This window comes from Rhipicephalus microplus, chromosome 7, assembly GCF_043290135.1.
Source record: "Rhipicephalus microplus isolate Deutch F79 chromosome 7, USDA_Rmic, whole genome shotgun sequence".
Taxonomy (NCBI): domain Eukaryota; kingdom Metazoa; phylum Arthropoda; class Arachnida; order Ixodida; family Ixodidae; genus Rhipicephalus; species Rhipicephalus microplus.
Genome location: NC_134706.1, coordinates 105,831,023 through 105,850,107, shown reverse-complemented (window position 1 = coordinate 105,850,107; position 19,085 = coordinate 105,831,023). Strand labels below are relative to the sequence as shown.

Sequence of the window (19,085 nt, the reverse complement as noted above, 5' to 3'; positions counted from 1 at the left end):
TGCAGTGTGATCGCGCGCGCACGCGTGGACAAGTAGCAGCCTCCCGCGGCTATCTCGATAACTTGATTTTTCGGTAACAGGCGCACAGATGATTTTTCGCTCACAAGGAACGGATCTGAAACCGGCGGCGGGTTTTCTGTGCCGCGAGCTCTTCAACGCTATCGCGGTAAAACCAGGCGGCAAGAGCGACCGCTCCCAAAGCAATTTTTTGCCGCCTGACGAGGCTCACCGCTTTGCCGCAGTCAATCAAAACGCCACGCGGTGGAGGTGCAGTAGCGTACCTTTAGGAGAAGCATTGCCACGTGACAGCGAGTCGCGCGCAATAGCGCCAGACGCTCGCCTCTTCTCCCACGCGGCTAGCTCAAAGAGGTATATAATCTGAACAGGTTCGCCTACTCTCCGCTTCGCCACCTCGCCCCTCTGAAAAATTGGCAGATCCCACGTGCAGTGGGAATCAATGATATCCCAAGCGCGAAGGAGAAAGGTTGATATGTCAGTTTAAAATCAGCACAACGCTGCGAGGTGGAAGTAAATGATGCTGTACAAGACTTCCATGTCAAGATTATTATGTTTGGATGTGTCGTTTACTTTCGTCATCTATTCACCTCACGTGATACCAAATTTATTATATGTGGAGCTAACGAAACGCCCGCGAGCAGACTATGAGCGTTCCATGTTGTCATGTTTTCACATGACACGCGTAGAGGGATTATAATGTTTGCACCAGTCATATAATTCGTCATCCATTGACGTCGCGTAGCCCCGAATACGGTACATGTTGAGCTAGCAAAACGGCCACGAGCGCATCATGAAGGGTCCAGTACACTCCAATGTAGCGCGCGCACGCTGGGCACAGCGACGCTACGTTAGCAAAACGCGAGCACTTCTTAGCCTGACGCCATGCTCGAACGGCGCGACCAGCATCCATCGGCGCAGCCCAACGGCAGCCGGCGCGAAATGCGACACGCTGCATTTCGTGCCGATGCGTTACCTAGACAACACCGCGTCTCTCTGTTTTCGTGACAGAGAGACGCCGGACGTGCTGAAACGCGCATGCGTCAAAGCAACGCCACGCTGCGCGCACCTGCGAATGCATGGAGGCCGGCACCCTGCGTGGCAACGCCGGCATGACGCAACGAAATGAACGCCGGCGGGCACACGCATCACGTCAATCGAAAATGTATTGGTGCCTTGACTGTGGCATGTAGTCAAGTTCTCACGTGACATGCATCTCATGATTATCATGTTCGTGACAGTTACATACCTTCGTAATCCATTTACGTCACGTAATACCAAATTTGGCATATGTGAAGCTAGCGAAATGGCAGCGAGCGCATCATCAGTGTGGCATATAGTCATGTGTTTACATGACTTCCATGTCGTGATTATCATGTTTGGACGTGTCATTTACCTATGACGTCCATTCGCATCCCGTAATATCGAATTTGGTACATGTGAAGCTAGCAAAGCGGCCGCGAGCGCATCATGAGCGTAGCATGTGGTCATGTTGTTACATGACACGCATGTCATGATTTTCATAATAGGGTCTGTCGCTTGTGTTCGCCAGGCAATCATGTCATACCATACCAGTTTTGCAACAAGCCATGTGAACGAAACCACCGCAAGTCCTGCAGGACCCTGGAATGTACATCATCACAATCATTACATACATGTCATGATTTTCATGTTATGACTAGACAAATATGTCCTTCATACAGTCATGTAATGCCATACCAAGTTCGGTATCATTACAATTATCGAAACGGCCATGAGAGCTAGAAGTTTAAGGCAGCTAGATAGATAGATAGATAGATAGATAGATAGATAGATAGATAGATAGATAGATAGATAGATAGATAGATAGATAGATAGATAGATAGATAGATAGATAGAGAGATAGATAGATACGGTCAAAGTCGCCGACGTTCGCTAACAAATGCTTCGCATTTAGAAACCCGCTTGGCCGCTCTGCCGCGCCGCCTCCGGTGTAAATGGGCCTTTACCCCTCGGAGCTAGCGGCGCATTGCTTGTTGACGCGGCGCCGCACCCTCACCTTATGGAGAGATAGGGTACGCAACTTCTTCTGGCAACGCCACCGAGACTGACTCAAGGCCGGGGGGCTCCCGTGGGGCCGTGAATATACGTCATCAGTAAGGGGCCCACTCCCACGTCTCCGCTAGATAGCGTTGGTCCCCTGAGCGGCGAGGCCTCGGCAGCCTCGTCGCGGTGGGCACGTTTAGACGCGCTGTGAGCGTTCGTGGCGCGGATGCACGTTGCTGCTCGGATATTCGTTTCTGTGCATAACGGCGAGTGACCTAAGTGTTTATCGCGTGTTATGTGTGGCGAACAAGCTCGTGCAGAGTTAGAATCAGCGCCTAAATGCCAGGAAAGTGTTGTGTGCCACGGTGCAACGGCAATTACAAGACAGGCCCTAGGTGCACGTTTTTTCGTTCCCTCAAGCCGACGAAGCAACACAAGCGTGGATACGTGCCATTCCACGAGGAAACCTGGTCGTGTCAGCGAATGCCAGGGCAAGAAATTTTGAATGCTTTATAATTTTCCCATGAAGGTTGCTCCTGCCATTGCGTGGCGAGCCTTGTAGTTTGTAGCACGTTACGCCTGAACGCGTCACGCAAAGCCCTGAATGTACTCTTGCTGCAACGAGGTAGCCGTACTGATGCTAGGATATGTTTCTTTTGTTTAGGTGTGCGAACATCACTTTGAAGCCGAAGACATCGTTCGGGAAACAAGCTATATTGACCAAGCCACCGGTCGCACAGTGACCGCACCGCTTTCACGTTTGCGGCTTCGAGCTGAGGCAGTACCGACGGTATTGCCTGAATGCCCAAGCTACCTGTCTATTGAAAGCTCTAGAAAAGAGGGCCCAGAGAGCCGCTTCCCTTGAAAAAGTGCTCACCGAGTCAATTCTCATTGCCAAAAAAAGAGGAAGAAGCAGATAAGCTTTGCGATTTGAAAGATGTCGCGAACTCCGTTCGAGGCAAGAAGCTGACATTTCGGCATGTCATCAAATGCAGTGACCACGTCATTTTGGCTCACATTTGTAATGATGATGCTCCTTGGATTAAGTACTCTGTTGTCGTAAAAACCGACCTAACTGTTACGGTAAACGTCGCAAAAGCATCAGTGAAGCAGCTCGGGTTCAAAATGGCAGTTCCGTCCGTGATCGACAGCAAACGACGGCTGCTGGAATTGCTGGAAGGAGTCGAGAGGTTCGACAGTGCCCAGAGGTCAAGCTCTGAAAACTGATCCACAGACATCTTCGAGACTGTCGCTTCTCTTCTGAACGAACTACACACATCACAAGAAAGCGATAACACCCCGATCATTCAACTGCTCGCTGAGCAAGTGAAGTTATTATCAACAAAAAAAAGAATGACGGCGCTACTCTGTAGAATTTATGGTGTACTGCTGCATACTATTTACTATATCGCCTCACGCGTACAAGCACATGCGCAGTCACGGGAGCATCATCATGCCACTCCCAAGAACCATTAGGTCAACATGTTCGTCTTTCGGAATGAACCCCCAACTAGAGCATCAAGACAATACACTCCTCCGCTACATGGCCAAGAAGATATCCGAGTTGAATGAGCAGCAACGCTACGTGACTTTGATGGTAGACGAAATTCATCTAAAGCCATTTTTTGACTATAAGGGAGGCACCATCGCTGGTATCGAGTTGAACAACGCAGAAGCAGCAAATAGTGCATTTGTATTTATGGTACACAGCCTCACGTGTTTAGTTTAATGAGGTAGCGCACATTGTTCCCGTTCAAAAGGCTAATGGAAAATTTCCGCACAACGTTTTAGGAGATGTCCTTCGCGGCTTCGAAAAAATTGGATACAAAGTAATGTGTGTCGTGACCGACAACAACGCCGTGAATCAAAGCGCAATGGGGTCGTTTAGGTATTCGGTGAGCAAGGCCCCTCAAGCCGTTTCCTAAAAATTCACTGGGAAATGATTTCGTGTTTCCGCACCCATCAGATCCCCACAGGCCATTGTTCTTCGTCATCGACCCAGTGCATTTACTGAAGTGCGTGCGCAACAACTGGTTAAAACAAAATGACCAGTGTTTCTGGTTACCTCAGTTCAAACCAAGCAAACGGGGCAGCGGCGCATGCAGTATGCGTATTTCAAGACAGTTAAAGACGCATATAGTTTAGAAAGTGAGCAGTTACTTCGGTACGGTTACACTTTGTCCAGAAATGCTGTTTCCCCAACAGACATCGAGAAACAGAATGTTAAACCTGCTTTGCAGGTATTCAGCGAGTACGGACCGAATGCACTTCGAACCATTGGAGCCAAGCACAACCTGAAGCACTACGAAGAAACCACCAGTTTCATTGATGTAATAGTGAGATAGTGGAAGGTTGTCAACGTAAAGACTCCTTTCAAAGGACTGAGACTAAGAGATGACTTGCAAAAGCCAGTCTACCCTTCTCCATTCGACCCCAAGGTTTCCTTCTTGAACGATTTTTTGGACTGGTTGGAGGAGTGGAAGGAAAGGAGAGTGGATGCCTGTAAGTTGTCTGATGAGACACATGGGGCTCTTATTCAGACGACTCGGGCGTTCATTGAAATCTGCGCATATTGCTTTGAGGAGCTCAAGATGTCCTTTGTGCTTCTTGGGAAGTTCCAAACAGACCTTCTGGAAGAACGTTTTGGTTGTTACCGACGGCTGGCTGGCTCGCAGTATCATTTGTCCGTAAGACAGATTTACGAGTGCGAGAACAAGTTGTGACTGCAAACCACACTACCACAAATCAGCACAGCGTCTGCAATCGACAACGACCAAAATCAAAATTGGGAAGAGCTCCAAACGCAGGCAGCAGTACCAAGTGGAAAATTCAACGTTGATGTGACCCAGGAGGCGCTATCAAAACTGAAGGATGTCATTCCAGTGGTTACCTATGTTGCTGGTTACTCGGTGAACATCGCTGTGAAGAGGTTAAAATGTGACAAATGCAGAGAGCTCCACACAATTGACAAGACTGTCGCAGTTTCTCCGGAAAATCGCATGTGCAGTCTTGTCAAAGAAATTGACTGGGAAGGACTGGTTTACCCAGCAATGCCAGCCGTGAACGCGGTGGCCCATAATTACGTTGTTGTGGAAGAGCTTTCCAAATGTGCCGAATTTTTAAAAGTTCGAAACCAACGTCAAGTGGCCACAGAACTAACACTGCAACTGCTCAGCGACAAGGAGCCTTCAGATTTCGACGTCTGTGAAAAAAAAAATTACGGCATATTCATGGGGTGAATGATGATGAATGGGCGAAGCTCCGGAGGGATTCATCGGTAAACTGTGAATCTTCCGTGTAATTCGCCCAGTCAATCATCATGTAAAGACGTGAAAAATGCTGTGTGTGTATATACACAAATCAACTTTTATTTGTTCTTAGACGATGGATGGCTTGCGATGTCTCTTGCCTTGCGCGCTCGCACATCGGGATTCTGTCTGCGAGCGCGCGCTGCTGCCGCCTTGCGCTCTCTCCGCTGTGCAGCCTTATCCATCCGGCGACTCCGAGCGCGCGCCAACAGCGAACGGATTTTATTACAACGCTCCCCCTAGCGTACGTCGCCGCACTAAATCGAACGATTGCCTTCAACCAATATCACGCGCCATATGTGACATCATTCCTATTTTATAAGATCTCGCGTCTTTCATCAACTACAAGTACCGCTTTCTAGTTTATAACATCTTGCATCTTTTCATCATCAGCTACAAGTACCACCATCTAGTAAACACTACAAGAACTAAACGAGAGGTGGCTACATACAGGAGACGGTACCGCCATCTAGTGAACACTGCAAGAACTAAACTAGAGGTGGCTACATACAGGGGACGGTACCGCCATCTAGTGAACACTGCAAGAACTAAACTAGAGGTGGCTACATACAGGCTACAGGGGACGCACAGCCCACGTCCTAAGGAGCTTCGCCCCTAAAAGGACACGCAAGTGAAGTGGTGCTCAAATATATATTGTGGTGCAGCACGAACATTCTGCTGAAGAACGTTTGGCAGCGATTGAACAACAAAGTTTCGGACCCGGACAACAAGTCTAAGAAGCGGAAGCTGCAAACTCTAACAAATAAATGAATAAAACGGTGATGGGTGTAAATATGAGTGGTCTCTTTTGTCTTTTCCTTCCTAATTTTATTCAGTATACTACACATGTAGTACTTAGATTTAGGAGCACGTTAAAGAAACCCAGGTGGTCAAAATTTTCGGAGCCCTCCGCTATGGCGTCTCTCATAATCATATCTTGGTTTTGGGACTTTAAACCCCAGATATTATTATATAAGTATATTACACGTGTAGCAGCAAAAAAAAAGTCAGCCAAGCGCAAAACTTATGCCCTCCGTAATGCCCTCCGGCATCCTTAGGGTGTCTGGATAAATAATATGAGAACATCTGTTCAAGTGTTCCCCCACTTCCGTCGGCCCTATCCAGGCTACGTCACAGAGGCAGCCCCCCGGCCTGGAAAGAATTTTCTCTAGGTGGTGTTGCTCTGGCCGCTCGCCCTCTTTCCCCAAAAGGGAGGTACGGCGCCGCGTCAAAAAATGGCAGCATATCCACGGGGTGAAAGATAGAAAGTCGGGTGAAGCATCCGTCCGTCCAATCGTTCTTGACTCGGTCCGTCCATGCGTCCATCTGTGTGACCGTCCGTGCCTCCATCCGCCCGGCTGTGCATTCGTCTGTTCGTGCGTCCGTCCCTGCGTTCGTCCGTGCATCCACCCCTGCGTCTTTCCATGCGTCCATCCGTCCATGCAGCCATTAATGCGTTCGTCCGTGCATCTCTCTGAGTGTTCAATCGTTCATTTATAGTCAACACTCCAAGTACCACCGTCTCGCATCTTTTCATCATATATTCCCTAAATAGAAGCACCGCCATCCAACGGACATTCCAAGGACTAAATGAGAGGTGGCCCACGCACACTTTCTTATGGCTTGCGCTTGTTGTCTACTTCCCGCTTTTGACCACCTCAAGTTCATGGTATATACTAGATCACTGTAGTTATGGCACTGCGGCTCAACGCTCGCTAAACCTTTCTAAAACCAAGGAGGTTACGCCCAGCTAGTATAACGTAGCAACATGTCTTGTCAGATAGTGCTCAATGTACATGCCGATGGCTGCTCATTGGGAATGAGAGTTAGGATAATTCGGCTTTTAGTTAACGCGCACGCTGCGAATCTTGTATTGTGCAACAACGCACGAGAGAAATCTCCCACCGTCACCACCTTGGTGGTCAAAACGTAAGACTGGTTACGCACTACGACGAGGGATGAACGGATGCCGTTTTAAGGAGCTTCGCCCCTAAAAGTAATGCGCCGACGCGTTGCGACGAGTACGTGCGGTCAAGCCGGTACCTTCAGCCGCGAAAGCGTGCCGACGTTCCTCATCCTGCTCACCTTAGTTTCGCTTCATTGAGGCATGACATTCACCCGTCGACATAGTTACCTTGCTGCAGTGCCTACTGCAGCAGCTTTAGCAAAAAAGCTGGTGCTATCGCACTCGAAGTAGTCAGTGGAAAAGCACCGTTGCTGCATGTGGAAGCTTCACCACTTCAACAATGAGCTGTCACAAACTAACACGAAGGCAAAGGCAAAGAACACAACTGCATGGGATACCCTCCAATGCTCCCTCAATGAGGGATTTTCACTGCTATCGAGAAGCTTTGACCATGACGTCTAAGATTATGCGCAGGCGTGCAATTTCGAACACCATGCTTTAACTGCCTCTTGACACACTACTTTTCTTGAGCACTTACAAACGGTGGTATTACCCAGCTTTGCCAGCAAAAGTGTGAAATGAGAGATAATGTGGGAAACATAAAAGGCGCCTTTGTACGAAGCCTAGCAAATTCCTCGAGAGGTTATTCAGTATCGCACCGGACACTTTTCACCGTTTTCCTGAGTTAAACGTTCGACGTTCAGCGTGGGAACTTCTCCTCGAATGTTTTTATTCTTTTCATTTTAGTAGGAATAATTCAGAATGTCACACCTGTAAAGGAATTACGTCAATAAAGGCTTCTTCCACCCCGGCATAAAACACTTTCGTGTTATAAACGCATAATACTTGCTGTTCTATCAAACTATAGGGCCTGACTGGCTCTTCGTGCACCTGAAATTTCATCAGATTTCACCAATATATGAATTTTCGTTTCACGATCGCACTGAAATTGCCCTTAGAGATCTTGTATTCAAGGAAAATGTCCGATTCTTTACCGCACTTGACGCTGTTTGTAAATTTTTTAAATCGGCCCCTTGACATTATTCATGACCACTGTGTGCTAATAAGGTTCAGAGAGCGTGCACAGCATCAGCATAGAGAACGATGAGCGATAAATTTAAACGGTTGTACACAAAGCAAATATAAATCAGAAGCATGAACACTGGGACACCTTTATAGCATACATATCACTGTTACCTTGTACGTGCCGCGCTCCATTACACGCTTGAAAAATAAAAATTGAAGATAACTGTAACAAAACCAAAACACATGTACTGTTGAAGACATTGTAAAGAAACGAAGTATAGGATAAAAACTGTTGTTACATAGCATGACTACTTCATCTACGTTGACTAATTAAACAGGAATTACTCGCTCAAGTTAGCTCTAAGTTAGCCCAGTCCTATTTCGTGCTTTCACAGGATGAAATTTCACTCAAGCGGCCGTAGACGAGCATCATGAAGATCAGGTAAAGCTTCAGACACAGGATTTCGACATATATCTATAAGAGTAACTATATCCCGCACAACGCTTGGCGCGGCGCTGTATTCGAGATATTTGTTTTGAGAATGCTCATGCCGTTATACCTTCCCCAGCAGTCTTCATATACACGAGAGTTTCTGCTACGTTATAAGTACATTTCACACTGTGAAACTCCTGTCTTTTGGACGGCGCACTCGTGCAAAGCCGACGATCCTCTCACACGATACTCTTCAAGCTGCTTGATTACCGAGTTGCGTGTAATCGTTGTCTGTGGAGCTCGCCTTCTGTGGTAAACTACCGCGGAATGTCTCAATTTTCGCTGAACTCGAAATTTCTCTTCAACACTTTGTATGCTGCAAAGCTCCTACAAAGCAATGCATGGCTAGTTGAACAGGACAACCAGTGTAGCTCAGCGCGCATGGTAAAGCGACCACAGTATATCAGAGCATCCCCTTGGAAACAAGGTTTTCATAAACAGCCCATCGGGGTGGCAATATGTGTTGCTTTGGGGAGCATTTTAGCAGTTCAACGTAAGGAAGAAGCTTCAGCACCACAGAAGTATCAAGTGTACGCGAAATATAGCATAGACCCAAGTTGAGCATTCGACGGCTCGACCACCCGGGGCTATGGCTTTATTTATGCATTCATGCTCACAGAGCACAGACGCTGCCAATAGGAGCTTCTGTGGCCTTTTGGCGCAATGGTTTGGTTACCTCGTCGCGGCAGCGTTAACCAAAATATGTAGACTTCTCGTTGTTCTTGCCTAAATTGACGCAGATCGTGAAGTTCTATAATTTAATGCGATTTACACTTATATGTAGCGTTGACAAGCATGTATTATAATTAAACCGATATTTTAAAGCTCTAACATGACGAAATTATAATAAGGGCTTTACACCTGAGGATATTTTCTTAGAAGTGTACCAGAATCATGCCTTCTGAAGGCCACGTAGAAGATTTCGTCTAGTAGATGGTGGGTTGAAGCCAATACTTATCTCGGCAAAGGAAAACAAAGGAGGTTCTGAAGTGTAGATCTATTGTCCCAAAATAACCACCTCAAGGCTCAAGCAGGCTGGCGGATTGTCCAATGCTCAGGCACTTAGCGGCAGGCATGCTTCACATCTGGAACTGATATACACCTCGTTTAGAGATGTCTTATCTTCTTCTCTTGGGAAATTTGGTTTTTGCTGGCAATGCCATACGTGCCAACTTTCATCACAACTTAGTTTCTTGAGTATGGTTGTACTTTAACCGGATGGGTTATACCTCTTTCTTTCTTTCTTTCTTTCTTTCTTTCTTTCTTTCTTTCTTTCTTTCTTTCTTTCTTTCTTTCTTTCTTTCTTTCATTCGTTCTTTTTTTCTTTTTTTATTTCTTTCTTTCGTTTTTTTCTTTCATTATTTCTTTCTTTTTTCTCTTTGTTTTTTCTTTCTTTATTCATTTCGTAATAACCTCCTTTTCTTCATTCGTAGATTATCTGGGCAAAGAGAGCAGTGTAGGGAGTTTGCGAAGGTTGCATTTAGACGCAAACAGCGATAGTAAAAAGGAGTATACTTTTCTTTTCAGAAACCTTCAGATTTCCGTGTCAGCAACTATATCATGCAGCTTGTTTCCCTAACATTGAGTTATTAGTGTTGAAGCGACGATAGGAGCACATCTGTACTGGAAGATTGTTACTCATGTTAGCTCTCTATGCGACCCTCAGAATTCTTATAAAAGCCGCGTAAAAATAGATATAGCCGGTGACACGAAAGAGACATGGGAGAGCCATTCATCCAAATTTTTAGTGATATCATCAACTTTCCTTGCAAGCACATTCCACAATAAGGATGGTCACTGTAATGTGTCTTCGTTGAAGCTGCAGCTGCGTTTTTTTTTTCAGACGAAGTAATTGAAAGCTTTAGACGCATGGCTCGAAGGACGTGGTGAGCCTTGATATTTCGCACTTTTAATGGCACGCAGAAGCATGAGGAAACCCAATTTGTTACCGGATCATAACAGGCTTCGCGCAAACGCCAAACTTGCCTTCACGACTGGGCGAGGCGCTTCGTCACTTTATGTGTTTTTTTTGTGTAACATTGGCATTATCGAGCATTTTATGTGGATGTGCCTGTGGTTTGAGAAAAAAAAAAGGAGCGATGATAAGAAGCTTTCAAAATGGTTGTCACAGGCACGGTCCATTCGAAGATGCCATTTTTCTGAAGGGTACACGGCAGCGAAAAGCAGCGTGCAACAGACTCTGGTGGCTTTTGTGCGAGTAACTCGGCTATGTTACATTTGGTGACGGACCCCAACAATTCAGGAAACGCTCAAGTGGAACACTTGCAGGCCAGGCATATCCCACAAATTAGAACACTACAATCACCCCTACCACGACCACAATTCCTTTGCTTAAGTATTTCGGTACGCCTACTTGATTGCCACACTCTGAGAGCCGGTAAACGCCTTGAAAAAAAAATGCAGCCGTCCTGATAACCTTCACCCTCTTAATAAACCAAACACCAAATAGTTACAACATAGATGTCCTACGTTACGACCACAGGCGCTCCGTAGGCTGTTGGCTGGGCATTACCGCTGTACTCACTCAGGGCAATTTTTCCTATTCTGTTTTAATTATATCATTCCGAACAAAAGTGCACGAAGTGTAATATTGGTAACAATAGAAATTGAGAGCAAATCAAAGAGGCAACCTTTCATGCCTCACTTGGCGCTTGTGTGCTTCAATTTTCGATACGGTAGCCATTCACTCATTGCGGGACATTGAGACGATTAAGGCCAGTTTTGAGAAACGAACCTTGCCTTACCTCTCAATTTGCCCAACCTCATGTTCTCTCTACATGTTTTTAATTGGCACAGCAATGAAAGAGGGTGAAAGGTAAGGAAGGGCAAGGCTGGTTCATGAATGCTGGTCCAATTTGTTTATGACGTGCAATAAAGGTTTGAAACCAATAAGGAAAACTCGAGAAAGGATGAGGTTGCTTTGTAAATATGGACCTAAATCATGTTACGATGTCCACAGTTGCTTCACCTCTAAAGTGTATGGTTGTGATAATAGTGTGTGTTTTGAAAGGTTCTTCGGCTAATAAGGGGAATGAGAGAGCGATTGGGCTTAAGCGTGTATCCTCTACCAGTCAACTTTCTATGTTTTATTATCTTGTGCCGTTGTGACGTTATTATCTTGATCCCCCAAAGCCATTTCTGTTCCCGTGAAACAAGTCGGGTTGCTTAGTGGGTGTGACAGTTAGACTGTAAGTTTTCGGAGCGTGAAGGACAACAGCTGGATTTGCGAGCTTCCACAAAATACAATCTTCCCTCGACAACACTGAGCGGACACTAGCTCGAACAGGTCTCCTGCAAGAACTGCAGCGCAGAATAAATGCCTTAGAGATGAGAGCCGCTACAGGGTACAAAAGAAATTTTGTTTTTCTATATTCCCCTTGAGGAAGAAAAAGTAAGTACGAGGCATGTCAAAGATAGACGGATGGTAGATAGTGAAATCAGCGAAAGAACTCTAAACACTTGTCATCTTTCGATTGGCGTTGCGTGAAAATCCATCTTCTCGATAATACATCTTTATAAGATCTATAACATAGATAAATAATATATAAAACGCTGATATTTCTATTCATTATCTTCTAATTAGAGCACCAGACGACAAAAAAATGCCAGGCCTGCGCGGTACGCGGTAGGCGTAGCCCCGTCACAGCGAATGCCAGAAAAGAGGCCTCTCAGAGCATTTTCAAAACACTCATTGGGTAACTACGGTGAGCACGCTTACTTGGTACTCGCTAGGGCATTATTATTAAACTTTTGGTGTAGTTGGCTGGCATTCGCTATGCTGTTTTCGTCATTCTTCTGAGAAGCGTGGTGCCCGCTGAACACTTGCAAGGATTTTTGTGCCAATTGTCCATGCAGTGGCTGACGACGATAAGGAATTAGGGCTGAAGTGGGAATGCTCCAAACTTATTAGGGAAACAGGAACGAGCTTTAGTAATGGACTTGATCATTGTACGGCCCACTCGTTATGCTAATCGCATTGTGCGACGACTGGTTGTTCTTTCGCTGTTTTAAAACACTGTATAATCCGTACAAACGCGATTGCTTTCTCGACATCAAGCCTGCATAATGCAAGTTTGACAAGTAACAAGCACCGGTGAAGCCCAGCGGTCAAATACTAGGCTGGCACACAGGGACCCCGGGGTTCCAGCCCCACTGTATCACTGTAGGAAGTTTTTTTTTCTAATTGCGCGCGGTATGGTTACAGACAGCGGCGGTGGTGGTGGCGGACAACATGCAACTGCGCGTGACCCAAAAAGTGATCTAATAGCACCTTCGCTGTAAAAAGTTGGTCGCATAATTATCCTCTGCAAACCTGCTGAACCAGCGTTGCTGTTTTGTACTGAGCTGATACCCAATGTCAGTCTTAATGCCAACACTGCAACTAAATTCGCAATGTGTTTCCATAGGAAGGCCGTATTGTTTGGCTTCCTGCATTGCTTTACGTTTCATATTTGGTACTACTTAGTTTTCGCCGTTCAATTGCTTGCTTCGTCATTTTGGGTTGAGCAGTGGTGACAAGGGCGGTTGGTTCAATTAGGAGCAGCACACTTGTTTTTCTTTTCTTCGTGACAATCTTCATTTTTACTGAAGAAACGGTGAGTGGTGGTGTTAGCCTAATTTATGTGGCACATTCTTGTTCTAGTGTGTTGTGCTCTTAGATTCTCCTCTCTCTCTGTCTCTTATATACATGAATATATATATAGACAGAGAGAGAGAGGAAAGGCATTGTATGTTATATATACATACATACATACATACATACATATATAAATATATATATATATATATATATATATATATATATATATATATATATATATATATATATATATATATATATATATATATATATATTTATTTATTATTTATTTTATCTATTTCGACATACTGCCAATCCCATCAGGGATTTTAGCAGGAAGGGCGTGAACATAAAAATTCGAATAGGTACACAATAAAGACATACATCGCGATAAAGTACAGAATGAAACTAACAGAATCGGATCATTTAACAATTTCAGATCAAAGAAGGCATAAAACATTAGTGTAAAGAGAAGTTGTCAGAAGAAAATAAATGCAGCGACTTGGTTGACACATTGGTTGACATATTGGCATATGCATCAAGAAACACAACAAGAAATCACAGCAATAAGAAACTACCCTACAATGTGGCAAAGTATTTCAAGGAAGGGCAAATTTATACACACTGAAAAACAGAAACATGTTCAAGAATCAACAGGGCGATTTCTCTTCACCTGGATTCAGTACTAAAAATTGCTTAAAGAAAAAAAAATGAGGACATGATACTTCGCTCGTACATTGTTCACACGAACACCCATATTAAAATCAACGAGGTGATTCCGTTTGCATAATACAAAGTTCATTTTCGACAAGGGTTAGAAATTTTGCTAATTCGGTAGTGCTGGAGATACTCGAATCCAGTTTATTCCATTCATTAGTGGCTAACGGAAAGAATGAGTACCTAAAGCAGTTTGTGTTGAAGGAGTATTCGTTAGGTCTCATTGGGTGTTTCTGGCGTGTTTTTCTAGTTTGATCAAACGTAAGATAGGCGGATACTTCAATGTTTAAATGACCATGTAATAATTCATGTATGAATTTCGCACGTGCTAACCTTGTTCTATTCATTAGAGTAAGTAATCCAGCTTTATGTGTGTGTGTGTGTGTGTGTGTGTGTGTGTGTGTGTGTGTGTGTGTGTGTGTGTGTGTGTGTGTGTGTGGGTGGGTGTGTGTGTGTTGCCAAAAGGAATTGTTAGGGCAAACGAAAAGCTCTTGCATTTTTCCTACACTTGACCGCGCAGTGACGTTAACTTGGTAATCGGCGACGCGCCGCAGAACGAAGCTCGTCGATTGGTCTAAACTAGGTGACAACAAACAGAAATAAAGTCAATGTCACCGATCTCTGAGTTGACGTCACTGAAGACGGAAGGAGGGAGGTCAAGCGCACGAAAGATGCTCGAGCTTGTGCGAAGTGTCTACCAAATAGTCGGAGCCTGTTAATTGGCCCTTTCATGAGGAAGAACACTGACAGCACCGCTACGACAGATCAAAGCAGCCGGAAGGCACGAATCGGCGCATCATTTGTACGAGCTTTTACTGAGCCGCCAACGCGCATGAAGAAGAAAACAATGGTGTTGGAAGTAGATGCTTGCGAAGGCTAGGGACATTCGGTTCTTTTTTTCCAACTGCTGTGAATTTTCTTTGGCTCAAATAAAACATCCTTGTTGTGAGGTTTTTACATTTGTTACATTATCTGGTGGAGGTGCGGCGTAGAATCTCTTGGAGATTCTGGGGCGGCTCGTCGTTACGTTTGTTAAATTTTATATATACGGGAGATGTGGCAAAAAGACAAAAAGAGATAGGACAAAAGAAACAAAAAAGACATAGACAGCTATGCCACAATGATGACGGTAGAAACCACTCTCCAAAAGAACGAAATCAAGGAAAGCGGGAACAATTAAGGGTATGCAAAAAGAGAAGCGTATTGAAAAGCGTCATTTACAAACTCATATGTGGTGTGCGAAAAATTGGCGGAGTCAAAGGGCTGTGTCTATTCAACATAGGGTGGTGGCTTGGATTACCATAGGGCCCATACAGATAAATTTATAGGCACTTTCAAATGACAAGGCACGCAGAACATGACTATGCGACATGACATGCATGTGTGTTCTTCAGTAATAGAATGCTACAAAAGGCTACAGTAACGGCAATAAGAAATTGTATTATTGTGTTTTTTTAAGAAATCTTGAGTCAGCTTAGTGCTCATCTGTGATTTTCAGGAGTGGGCTATGGCCCAAGAACTTTGCTAAGTGAGAGGTGTCGTTTAAAAAGTGTGTTAACCATTTTTGATACTGTGGGCATCGTAGAATGAGATCGGCTGATGCACCGGGTTTAAAAAAGTGGTCTAAGCATGGGGACACCTTTCGTTTGATGCCCCACCGCGGTGGTCTAGTGGCAAAGGTACTTGGCTTCTGACCTGCAGGTTGCGGGATCAAATACCAGCTGCGGCGGCTGCATTTTTGATGGAGGCGAAAATGTTGTAGGCCCGTGTGCTCAGATTTGGGTGCACGTTAAAGAACACCAGGTGGTCTAAATTTCCGGAGCCCTTCACTACGGCGTCTCTCGTACTCCTATGGTGGTTCGGGAACGTTAAACACTGCATGTCCGTCAATCAGTCAACCTTTCGTGTGATGTTCACAAGAAGTGAGGTATGTATGCAACATTCACCTGTAGACGGCGCTGTTGAACGTGTGCGATTCAAACAGCCTTTTGAAACGGCGTATGTCGCAGAAGCCTAATACCTTGTTGCAAAAAGGACAATCGATGATCATCGTAGCACGCGTCCTAGCAGAATTAAAGATGGTAGCAAGCACTCGTCAAAAGAAACAAATCAAGGAAAGTGGAAACAATTAAGCGTATGCAAAAACAGAAGCGTATTGAAAAGCGTCATTTACAAACTCATATGTGGTGCGCGAAAAATTGGCGGAGTCAAAGGGCTGTGTCTATTCAACCTAGGGTGGTGGCATGGATTACCACAGGGACCGTACTTGTAAATTTCTATGCACTTTCAAACGACATGGCATGTAGAACATGACTATGCAACATGACATGCATGTATGTTCTTCAGTAATAGAATGCTACAAAAGGCTACAGTAATGGCAAAGAGAAAATGTATTTTTGTGTTTTTTAAAGAAATATTGACTCATGCTCAGTGCTCATCTGTGATTTTCAGGGGTAGGCTATGGCCCAAGAACTTTGCTAAGTGAGAGGTGTCGTTTAAAAAGTGTGTTAACTATTTTTGATACTGTGGGCATCGTGGAATGAGATCGGCTGATGCACCGAGTTGTTGTTGTTGTTGTTGTTCTCCTATTGTTAGTGGCGCATACCCACTGTGAGGGGATTGGCCAAGAATCGAGTGGCTTTAAAATTTACTGTTCAGATTTAGAATGATGGAGGTATGACAGAAAGATTACCGAAATCCTATAGGCAAGTGTGGTGCTTAATGTAATGCATACAAATATTTACAGAAACAAATTTATTCTTGAAATGGAGCAATAATCTGATTTTATACGTATATAATAATGTGTACATGTTAAGATAATGAAACTGGTTAATTAGTCAACCTATTAGTTTCATCAATATAGTCGCGGACGGCCGCGCATACTGTGCCATTACAGAAACCAGAAATGGAAGCTCCAAAAGACAAAATGACAGGCAGAGATAAGTCCATACCAATGCCACGCAAAGGTATTTCTAATAGGCTTTTTCGTAATGTGTTAAACCACCTGCAGGTCAAAAAGAAATGTTCTATTGTTTCCATTTCATCACAGAATGCACACAGTGGCGAAGGTGCCTGAGCAGACCTGTGTTTATAGAAATTTAGATTTGGTACCCGGCAACGCAGCCTTGTGATAGCTACTTCTTGTTTTCGAGTGCGGCAAAAGTCTCTTCGCCAGGGATATAATAAATGGCGATATTCTGTAGAGTTTGTTAGGGCTGAACCTTTAAAGACTTGCATAAGCGTACGTCTGCGGAATCGAGCAGCAGTCACATAAGCGGATGATGGACAGAGCGGTAGAATTGGTTCGCTGATTGACGACTTAGCTAAGGAATCGGCTATTTCATTCAGAAACAAACCTTTATGTCCAGGCACCCAAACTAATCGCACTTTTCTCAAATGCACAGGTACTAGTGCACGGAACGCCCTTGTTACGTGATTATCAGCACCAACAGAAAGTGCTGCACAGAGAGATAGGGAATCTGTTATTATGACAGCTGATGTAATTGCTGTATCTAACTTTTGTAAGGCGAGCACTACTGCCAGAAACTCAGCCACAAAAACGGGAATGAAATCGGGTAGTCGAAGGGAATAAATCCAATTTAAAATCGGGCTGAAAATACCAACCCCTGACTTTTCATCGTATTGCGATGCGTCTGTAGCAATAATAACGTTCGTTGTAATACGGCGCCGGTGATCTTGTAGTAAACCATCCAAAATATTATGGGGAAGTAATTTGGCATTATTAGGAAAAATGTCGTCGAATTGAATTTCCACCGGGGCTGAATTATAACGACTCGGCATGATGTCGCATATACGTATGTTTAGAGGCTCCAGTAAATTTTGCACAATTATATTTTTGTGCGTGTGAAATCGCGGCCATCTAGCAGCAAAAAATGATTCCGGGGTGGAAATAAAGGCTGTTTCTGAATGTCGTAATGGTGATTCATAAATTCTTAAGAATGTCTGAACAGTCAGAAGGTGAATTCTACAAGAAAGCGGAGGGACCCTCGATTCGAGATATAACACATTGTTGGCGACTGTTTTGGGAAGGCCAAGGCATAAGCGCAAAGCTTCTCTTTCCAGAAGAATTAGAGGCCGCAACTTGTAAGCTGGAACTCCAGAGAAAAGCACACAACCAAATTCCAAAATGGGACGAACATACATGCGATATATCATTAATAATGTGTCTCTTCTCATACCTATGCGGTAGTTACTTAGCCTACGTAATATGCCAATGGCCCGCACACTTTTTCCGGCGATATATTCGATATGAGATCGCCAGTTAAGCGATGTGTGATAAATTACTCCAAGGTATTTAACAGATTCCACCTGTGGTATATCCTCATGATGGTAAGACAGAGAGATGTTCACAGGGTATTGCAGCGGGAAAACAAGGAGGGCACATTTGCTCGGATTAAGTAAAAAGCTGTTGCCATCGAGCCAGCTCTCCAATATATTAAGGTAAGTCTTCAGCCGTTCATATAAGGTCTGAATGTTATCTGCCATTGCAAAAAATGCACTATCGTCTGCATAAACATAAGTTGTTATATCCTGTTTACGTGGGATGGTGCTCATTAGTAAATTAAATAGCACCGGGGAAAGCACCGAGCCTTGTGGTACTCCCCTCGTTTGGGTATGAGTAGATGATGAAAACCCATCTTTAAAACGATAAAATTTCCTGTCTGCGAGAAAATCGTGAACCCACGCTACTATGTATGATGGAAAATCAAGGTATTCTAATCGATCTATCAAAATACAGTGCTCCACGGTATCATATGCTTTAGCGATGTCTAAGGTAACTAAAGCAGCATATTTTTTATGTAGCCGAGCTAATTGAAGCCTACTTTCTAAGTCAACGTGGGCATCCCAAATTGAACAACCAGCCCTGAACCCAATTTGACAGGGACTTAGAGTAGACCTCATGATAATAAGTTCATTAATTCGTATATTGATGATTCTCTCAACCAATTTCACTAAGTTTGATGTCAGTGCGAT

The 19,085-nt window shown here is 44.4% G+C and overlaps 1 pseudogene; it reads left to right on the top strand.

Annotated features, from left to right (window-relative positions):
- The first annotated feature begins 2,181 nt into the window (after nucleotides 1-2,181).
- On the top strand, nucleotides 2,182-6,129 carry LOC142767590 (uncharacterized; annotated as a pseudogene).
- Nucleotides 6,130-19,085: the final 12,956 nt, after the last annotated feature.